At 42.7% G+C, this 8,958-nt stretch overlaps 1 protein-coding gene across 1 annotated transcript in view; it reads left to right on the top strand.

Moving 5' to 3' along the window:
• The first annotated feature begins 1,066 nt into the window (after positions 1-1,066).
• The window catches only part of LOC134352828 (gastrula zinc finger protein XlCGF8.2DB-like), a 90,895-nt gene continuing 83,003 nt past the window's right edge, over positions 1,067-8,958 (top strand). Inside the window, exon 1 of the mRNA XM_063060314.1 lies at positions 1,067-1,228. The gene's annotated coding sequence lies outside the window, so the exon portion shown is untranslated. The remainder of the gene's footprint in view (positions 1,229-8,958) is intronic.

The following is an 8,958-nucleotide window of genomic DNA, read 5'->3' as shown; positions in this document are numbered from 1 at the left end:
ACTTGAGGAAGAGGGAGGAGAAGAAATGGTGATAAATCTCCATAGCAACACACACAAAATGCTGGAGGAACACAAAAGTGTCAGGCAATTCTCCTCGTCTATGTCACTCATGATTTTTTTTAACCTCCTCTGCCAACTCTTGGACTCGTAGTTTCCAGAGTAAATGTCGTGATCTCCTTACAACTTGTCAAAGCCATGCGCTGTGCACTTATTGTGGTCACTAGTCACATCAGAGAGGGAGTGGTAAAAGTGAAGGGAATAAGTTACGTATTTATGCTTATTTCGCAGCAGTTTGTAGCTTGGGGCTGGCGGAGGTCATAATTTGCTGATTGCTGAGATAATGCTCAATGATGCTTAATTGTATGTTTGCTAATTGTTAATAAGGAACTTGCTTTCAGAGCAATCAATGGAGCTGTGGGCACATCACACAAGTCCACACGTTCGCAGGCCAGTGGCAACTGTTTTGTTTGATTTGGGATCAGTTTTGCCGTTACATTTTGAAAGCAAAGATTTTGAAAGTTATATCCAAACAGATAGCAGCTTGTGGGAAGTACGACCCTTTTGTAGTGTGCGCTGTGTGTGTTTGAATTTGAAATACAGTTGAAGTAGTTAAATGTTGCTGTGTCCAACTGGGTCGGACTGAAAAGCTGTAGTGGTGCTTGGCCGAAGTATTCGACCCTTGGGTCTGTTTGAAATGCTGAAGAATTGAAATAATTGCTTCTATCGTTGAAAAGCTGAATTGAATTTGTCATTGTTTTGTCTCAGTGCGCACTTGGAAGACAAATTGAGTTCTGCCAGAAGCAGTGACCTTGAAGCGGAGGAAAACAATTAAACAAACATGCAATATTGTAGGTCATTGTCCTGGGAGAAATGAAAATATTTACAAGACAAAGACGAGGCTGTGACAACTGATAAGTTACGGGTTGCATATGTGCTGAGGACAGCATGTCTAATATGCATAGAGCAAGTTAGTAAGACATCCTGTGCCTCCAATAACACACTGGTACGCATTAACATGAAGGCTGATATAGCCCAGTTATACGCAAGACACAGATAGTGAGGGAAAAGCACGCCTTGAAGGAAAAGGTGGAACCGCTTCGGAGAAATCAGGAAGATCAGGCAGAGCAATTCAAAAGACAAATGGAGCAGCTTTGAAGAAGCCAGGAGCAACACGTCTCACCTAAAGCTTGTTTATTTGCCGGGAATTGATTCAGAAATTCAGCTGCTGGTAAGGATGAATGTGCCCAAGGTGTTTGAGCTCCTGCAGGTGATTTTAAGTGTTAATGACGGGCCCTATGCAATCAGAACAATTTTAGTCTGGACTATTAATGGAAAGGAGACTGTGATGGTGAAAGAGACTATGCTCAGACAGTGCTGAGATTTAATGCTTCTTGCTTCACTAGAATCTCATTTAAATCTAAGGGCACAACTTTTATTCCCTCAATGCTAGGTGAATCCTTGATTCATCCACATCCTGCAGTATTGAGTACCACAATCTTGCTGCTTCTTAAGAAGTCTTTTCCAAATTCTTTGTTGGATTTTTTGATAGCAGTTTTATCCATCAAGGCAAATGGGCCCTCTTCACCTGCCATCTCCTTATCACCAATCACCCATATTATTCCTGTTTACCAGAGATGGGTCTGTAACTTTTTATTTCCCGTGCTCTCCTCATTACAAATGTTGTGACTACCAGCCTCCACCACCAATTTTATTACTGCCTCTCATTGTTTCTTTTTCCACCCTTCCTTCTCCAATGTGAAAATGTTCTCTCTGCATTCAATTAATCAAAACCATAACATGGTGACCCTTGACCTGCTCTCAAGTGTTTAAGTGGCCCATGGATATAAAGGCAGCCTCTTCCATGGTCTAACTAACAGTTGGCTTCTGTTCCATATTTGGATAAACCCAGAGTTGATGGCAACCACAAACTTCTGTCAGAACTCAAATGGTAATTTATTAGCGAATGGATATTGCCTGATGTGATAAATCTGACAGCGCTGACTGCTTCTAGTAAGTTATTGAGTGCGCAGGACATCCTGGGACAGTTTTGTAAATTTTTGGGCATTTAGCAATTGCAGAAATTAGACTGCATCATTCTGCTTCTGATCTTGAACCTTTCAGTGTCCACTTGCAATATGGTTGATTTCTATCCTCCTTCCTCATCCCTTCATCTGCATGTATCAAAGATCGATTCAAATATGCTTATGTTTTAGCTGCCTATTAACATAGAACAGCTCAAGAACATGCCTTTTAGTCAGAGGTGTCTGCAGCAACTAAACACAGTTAAACTCCTATTTGCATTACCATACACTCCATTCCTTGTATATTTGTGCATCTAACTAACAGCCTCATAAACCCCAATATAATATCGGTTTCTACCACTACCCCCACACATCTCCTTTATTTTCCCCTCTGCCCTGAAATATATGTCCTCTTTGTTTTTGACACTTCTACCCTTGCTAAAAGATTCTGATTCAACTGTTCTATCCCTGTTTCAACTGTTGTGTACCCATAGATCTCAATCTATGCGCATTCACCTCAATACTGAATCCATTTATCATCAGAGAGCTTACTGTATCTATAAAAAGGTTCAAACACATTTTCCAGAATTGGTTTGTCATTAGATAGCAAAACACTAAAGAAAACATATAAACTATAGCTGCTTGAAATCTGAAAACACCACTGGATTCTGGACCTAAAATAGCAAGTGCTTCTTTTCACAGAACCTGCCCAATTAATCTGTTAAGGTTCTTTTCCAAACAGCCCAGAAAAAGGCCCTTTCTAGGACATGCTGAACAAGGTCCCCAACTAAGAAAGTACCATTTGCCCATGTTTGGCCCGTATCTCTTTCGACTTTTCCTATATGTACACCTGTGTGTTTTTTTAAAATGTAAATGCAACAATTACTTCCCGACGAAGGGTCTCGGCCCAAAATGTCGACTGTAACTCCTCCTAGAGATGCTGCCTGGCCTGCTGCGTTCACCAGCAACTTTGATGTATTTTGCTTGAATTTCCAGCATCTGCAGAATTCCTCGTGTTTAGAAACATAGAAACATAGAAAATAGGTGCAGGAGTAGGCCATTCGGCCCTTCGAGCCTGCACCGCCATTTATTATGATCATGGCTGATCATCCAACTCAGAACCCAGCCTTCCCTCCATACCCCCTGACCCCTGTAGCCACAAGGGCCATATCTAACTTCCTTTTAAACATAGCTAATGAACTGGCCTCAACAGTTTGCTGTGGCAGAGAATTCCACAGATTCACCACTCTCTGTGTGAAGAAGTTTTTCCTAACCTCGGTCCTAAAAGGCTTCCCCTCTATCCTCAAACTGTGACCCCTCGTTCTAGACCTCCCCAACATCGGGAACAATCTTCCCGCATCTAGCCTGTCCAATCCCTTTAGGATTTTATACGTTTCAATCAGATCCCCCCTCAATCTTCTAAATTCCAACGAGTACAAGCCCAGTTCATCCAGTCTTTCTTCATATGAAAGACCTGCCATCCCAGGAATCAATCTGGTGAACCTTCTTTGTACTCCCTCTATGGCAAAGATGTCTTTCCTCAGATTAGTATTTTTAAAATTACTTCCTCTGGCAGCTTACTTCATGTAAAGACCACCTTCTGGATGAAAAGGTTGCCCCTCAGTTTCTACTAAATCTTTCCCCTTTCACCTTGAACTTGTACCCTCTAATTCATGATTCCTCAACTCCGATGGGGGAAGATATTTTTATTATAATATTAATTTCATGATATTTTTAAACCTACTATAAGGTAACCCATCATTCCCCTGTTCCAGTGAATAATGCTCATCTTCTCCCTACAACTCAGTCCTTCTCATCCTGATCAACCTCCTCATGAATCTTTCATTTGTGTCATTCTAGCTTCAGCAGATAGGGTTCCATGTACAATTATGCACACTGATGATTATAGCTGTCAATGCTTTCATTCTGAACCAGAGTCATAGAGCTACAGACCAATTGGATATGAATACGGGTCCTTTGGCCCAATGAGTCTATAAGGACTCTGCTGCCCATTTTCCTGCATTTGGCCCAGGTTCCTCCAAGCCCTGCCTTTCCATCTACCTATCCAAGTGCTTCTTAAATGATACTGCTGTACCTGCCTCAACCACTTCCTCGGGCAACTCGTTCCATCACACCACCCACTGTGTGAGAAGTTTGTACCTCATTTTTTTTTTAAATCTTTCCCCTCTCCCACCCCCCCCAAACTATGCCTCTAGTTTTAGACTCTCGGGGAAAAGGCATTACTGTCCACCTCCATGCTTTTTCTAACATTTCTCTAAGATGACCCTTCATTCTCCTATATCTTCAGGAATAAAGATCTAGCTTGGCCAACATCTAACTTTTTCTAATCCTAGCATAATACTTTTACATTTTCTCTGCGTTCTTTTAATCTCACCTTTTTCTACAATAGGGCAAACAAATCTGTGTACAATACTCCAAGTGTGGACTCACTAACAACTTGTACAACTCCTCTACTTTATGCCCTGACTGATGAAGTGTGCTAAATGCCTCTCTCCACCACTTACTCTGTTTTTAAATGAGCAATGCACTTTCCTGCTTGGTCCCTCTGTTTCAGTACACTCCCTATTGCCCTGGTATAAATCCTACACTGGTAGGACTTTCCCAAATCACCTATGCTGCATTGAAAACACTCTTCAGACCACTTCCCTAACTGATCAAGACCACCCTACAATCTACAATAATCTCCTTCACTATCATCAACAACACCTCCTCCTAATTTCATTTCATCAGCAAACTTATTGATCAAAACTGGGAGTGTTTGTAATAGAGATGGGGTCCTTTGAATTTGTCCACAGATAGAAAAGCAGCTAAATAGTCTTATGGATCCCATCTTATCTACTCTGGAGATCTCCCATCCAACCTTATAGTTCCCTTACCACCACCACTGCTTGTTTCTACCTCCATCGCAAGATTCACAGACTTGACTGTCTGGGTGGGCCCATTGTTTCTGTCTGCTCCTGCCCCACTGAACTCATTGTTCCATAGCCCAACTCTTTTATTCCTCTTCATCCTTCCCTTCCACCTATGTACATCCAGAAGAGTTCACATGCTTTTGATGTCTGCAGCAACTTCCAATTCCCTGGCCCTGGTCACCTCATTTTCTCCATGGAAGACCAGTCACTTTACATCTCAATTCCCCCATCAAAAGGGCTTAAAGCTGTCCACTTCTTTCTCAACAACAGGCTCGACCAATTACCCTCCACCACAACCCTCCTCCATATGGCAGAATTGGTTCTCACCCTCAACAATTTCTCTTCGGGTTCTTCCCACTGTCTCCAATGCTAGGTGTAGCATGGGCACCCACATGAGTCCCAGCTATGCCTGCCTCTTCACTGGCTACATGGAACAGTCCATGTTCCAAGCCTTCTCTGGTACTGCTTCCCAACTCTTTCTGTGCTACATTAACAGTTGCTTTGATGCTGCTTTCTGCACCCAACGCTGAGCTCACCAATTTCATCAGCTATCAACTTTGCCTTCCACTTCCACCCTGCCCTTAAATTCATTTGATCCATCTCTGACACCTCTCTCCCCTTTCTCCATCTCCCTGTATCCATCTCTGGAGACAGACTGTCTATTAATATCTTGCATAAACCTATTGACTCTCACAGCTAACATGACTGTACATTCCCACCCTATCACTTGAAAAAATATTATTCCCTTTTCTCAGTTCCACCATCTCTGCCACATCTGTTCTCAGGATGAGGCTTTCCTTTGATAACATCTGAGAAATCTTCCTTCTTCAAAAGAACAAGACTTCCCCTCCTTTACCATTAATGCTGGCCTCACTAGCATCTTCCCCTTTCCTACACGTCTGCCCTTACTCCAGCTTCCCACCAACTTAACAGGAATAGAGAGTTTCCCTTGTCCTTGTCTAGCACCCCATGCCTCTCCATCCAGCACGTCATTCACAGCCACCTAACACATTTTTACCCCCCAACCCTCCACTTTCCACAGGGATCGCACTCTGTGATTCCTTTGTCCATTCGTCCCTCCGCACTGATCTTATCCCTGCAACTGGAAGAAGTGCTACACCTGCCCATTCATCTCATCTCTCGCCACCATTCAGGGTCCTAACAGATCTATCAAGTGAGGCAACACTTCATCTGCAAATCTGTTGGGGTCGTCTATTGTATCTGCATTGGTGAGGATAGGCATAGATTGGGGGACCACTTTGTCAAGCACCTCCACTCAATCTGAAAAAAAAAACGGATTTCCCAGTGGCCAACCATTTTAATTCCTATCCCCATTCCCATTCTGACATGTCAGTCCATAGCCTCTTCTTCTGCCATGATGAGGCCACTCTCAGGCTGGAGCAACACTTCATATTCCAACTAACCTGATGGCATGAACATCAGTTTCTCCAGCTTCCAATAGATTTCCCCTTCTGCTTTCCTCTTCTTCAATTTCTCACTCTGGCCTCTTACCTCTACTCCTCACCGGCCTATCACCTCCCTCGGTGCCTCTCCTCCTTCCTTTCTCCTCTTCTCTTTGAATCTTTCTTCTCCAGCCCTTTACCTTTTTTCACTTATCACCTCCAGCTTCTTTCTTCATCCACCCCACCCCCCACCATCCAACTTCTGGCTTGTCCTCCTTCCCCTCCCTCCACATTCTTACTCTGGTCTCTTCCCCCTTACTTTCTGGCCCTGAAAAAGGATCTCATCCCAAAACATCAACCATTAGTCATTTCCATAGATACCGCCTGCCCTTCTGAATTCCTCTAGCATTTTGGGCATGTTCCTTTGGATTTCCAGCACTGGCAGAATCTCTTGTTTAGCAAAAAGTGTAGACAAGTTTTAGTGCATTGTCTAAAGAGTGTATACTTTGAGTCAAGGGTCACCAGTCAGGCAGGAGCATTGGTCCAGTATTATATTCAAATTAATTTCTGCTCTGCCAGCTCATCTAAGCAAGAAGCCAGTAAGGAATGGCAAGTCATGCAAGTGAAATGAACATCCAGTGACCTATGAGGACCTAGGATGCTCCCCACGTTCCAGACAACCCCAGCAGCAAGCACTCAAGGGGTGTGAGATTGGCATTTGGAGCCAAAGGTACTTGGTCCATTTATGAGCTGAATGCTTTAAGGATAACATTATTGAGGATGTGGACATGCCACATACAGAAAGAAAACTGATGACTGCTAGTCATACAATAAAGAGTAGGCAATATATTCACAGACCATCTTTCCCTGCCAGGGCTCTTCTCCTAATTACTGGTAAGGAAAGTGCTTACCCAAAATTGCAGCCAGACCTCAGGTTGTAGCTCAAGTATTGTCTCAAATGAAAAGAGAATCTGACAAATGATAAACACAATGGACCAGTGCTCCTGCCTCACTGATGCCCCTTTACTCAAAGTATACACTCTTTAGACAATGCACTAAAACTTGTCTAGACTTTTTGCTAAACAAGAGATTCTGCCAATGCTGGAAATCCAGAGCAACACACACACAAAAGTGCCAGGAATCTCAGCCAGTCAGGGAGCATCTACAGAGGGGAATAAACAGTCAACATTACGGGTGGAGACCATACATCAGGACTTAACGTCAACTGTTTATTCCCCTCCACAGACATTGTCTGACCTGCGTTCCTCCAGCGTTTTGTGAGAGTTGCTCTGAATCAGATGAATGGTTGCCTTGTAATCTATTCACAGCAGTATCTTGTTCTGAACTTTCACTGCATTACTCAGCACCTCGCCAGCAATAGGACCTTGCCATTAGAATTAGAACAGCACTTGGTAGCAAGTTTGAATCTTCAGGGTATAAGTATCTACTTGCAAAGCAAATGAACGACAAGCATGAATAGCTTGCTGCTGGCAGCAATTCCTAGCCGAACATACATGAATATTGAAAACGCATTTGAAAAGGTATCAGAGCAAAGGTTGTTGTACAAAATCTAGGTTTATAATGTTGGGGTAACATACCTGCTTGGAGTGTATTCATGCATGGTGTCATGAATTGGATGTGGTAGGAACCAGAATTATTCACAGCCTATAGTGACGGCCTGATGAAATTAGTGTATTGACTCCAATATTTCCCCACAAAATGGGAAACCGAGCTGTTGAAAAAAGCACAAGTTCATGGAGAAGTACAACACAGAGGCAGGCCATTCAGCCCATCTTGTCCATGCCGAACCATTTAAACTGTCTATTGACATCAACCTACACTGGGACCAAGCGCTCCATATCCACAGAACAAGAACAATTTCCTATCACATGACAGATGCTTCACAACACACAACTAAATCACTCTGGCAACCAGCATTAGTGAAGCTGTTTACCATTTTCTTGGCACGAGTGGATGTTATAAAATAACTTCCATATATACTCTGAGATTCAAAAGGTTTTTACTAACTATAAATTATTCTATCACTGTTCTAAACCAAATGAAAATTCTTTGCTGAATTCTGCATCATACCATATTAGGGTATCCCCATTGAAGGATAGAGGGAAGGGGAGAACATGAAACAAAAAATCATGCAACGACTCTGGAATTCAGTGCGTGACACAAGTTAAAACTATGGTTATGGTGAAAGCATTAACTTGGGAACACTTTGGGAACCATGACCCTATTTATGCAAGTTTCAAGGTAGCAATGGAAAGAATAATATTGATCCTCCAGCTAAGGTCCTAAATTGGCTGATTTTGATAGCACAGGAGAGGACCTGGTGGAAGTTGACTGGAAGGAGATACTTGAGGGTAAAACAACCTCTGACAAGTGTTAGTCTTTTCAGAGCAACAGTTCAGGGTCAGCATGTTGTGGTTAGGGTGGCAGGAAATGATGATAATATTAGGGAATCTTACATAACAAATGTTTGAAGGTTTGAGCTGGAGGTAAAATAAGAACATTTGACAGGTATTGGCAACTACAATCAAGTGAGCCCCTGGGGAATGTAAAAATGTTGGGGCGTTCTCAAGAAATTTATTA

Source organism: Mobula hypostoma, chromosome 10 (assembly GCF_963921235.1).
Source record: "Mobula hypostoma chromosome 10, sMobHyp1.1, whole genome shotgun sequence".
Lineage (NCBI taxonomy): Eukaryota > Metazoa > Chordata > Chondrichthyes > Myliobatiformes > Myliobatidae > Mobula > Mobula hypostoma.
This window is presented reverse-complemented; position numbering and strand designations above follow the sequence as displayed.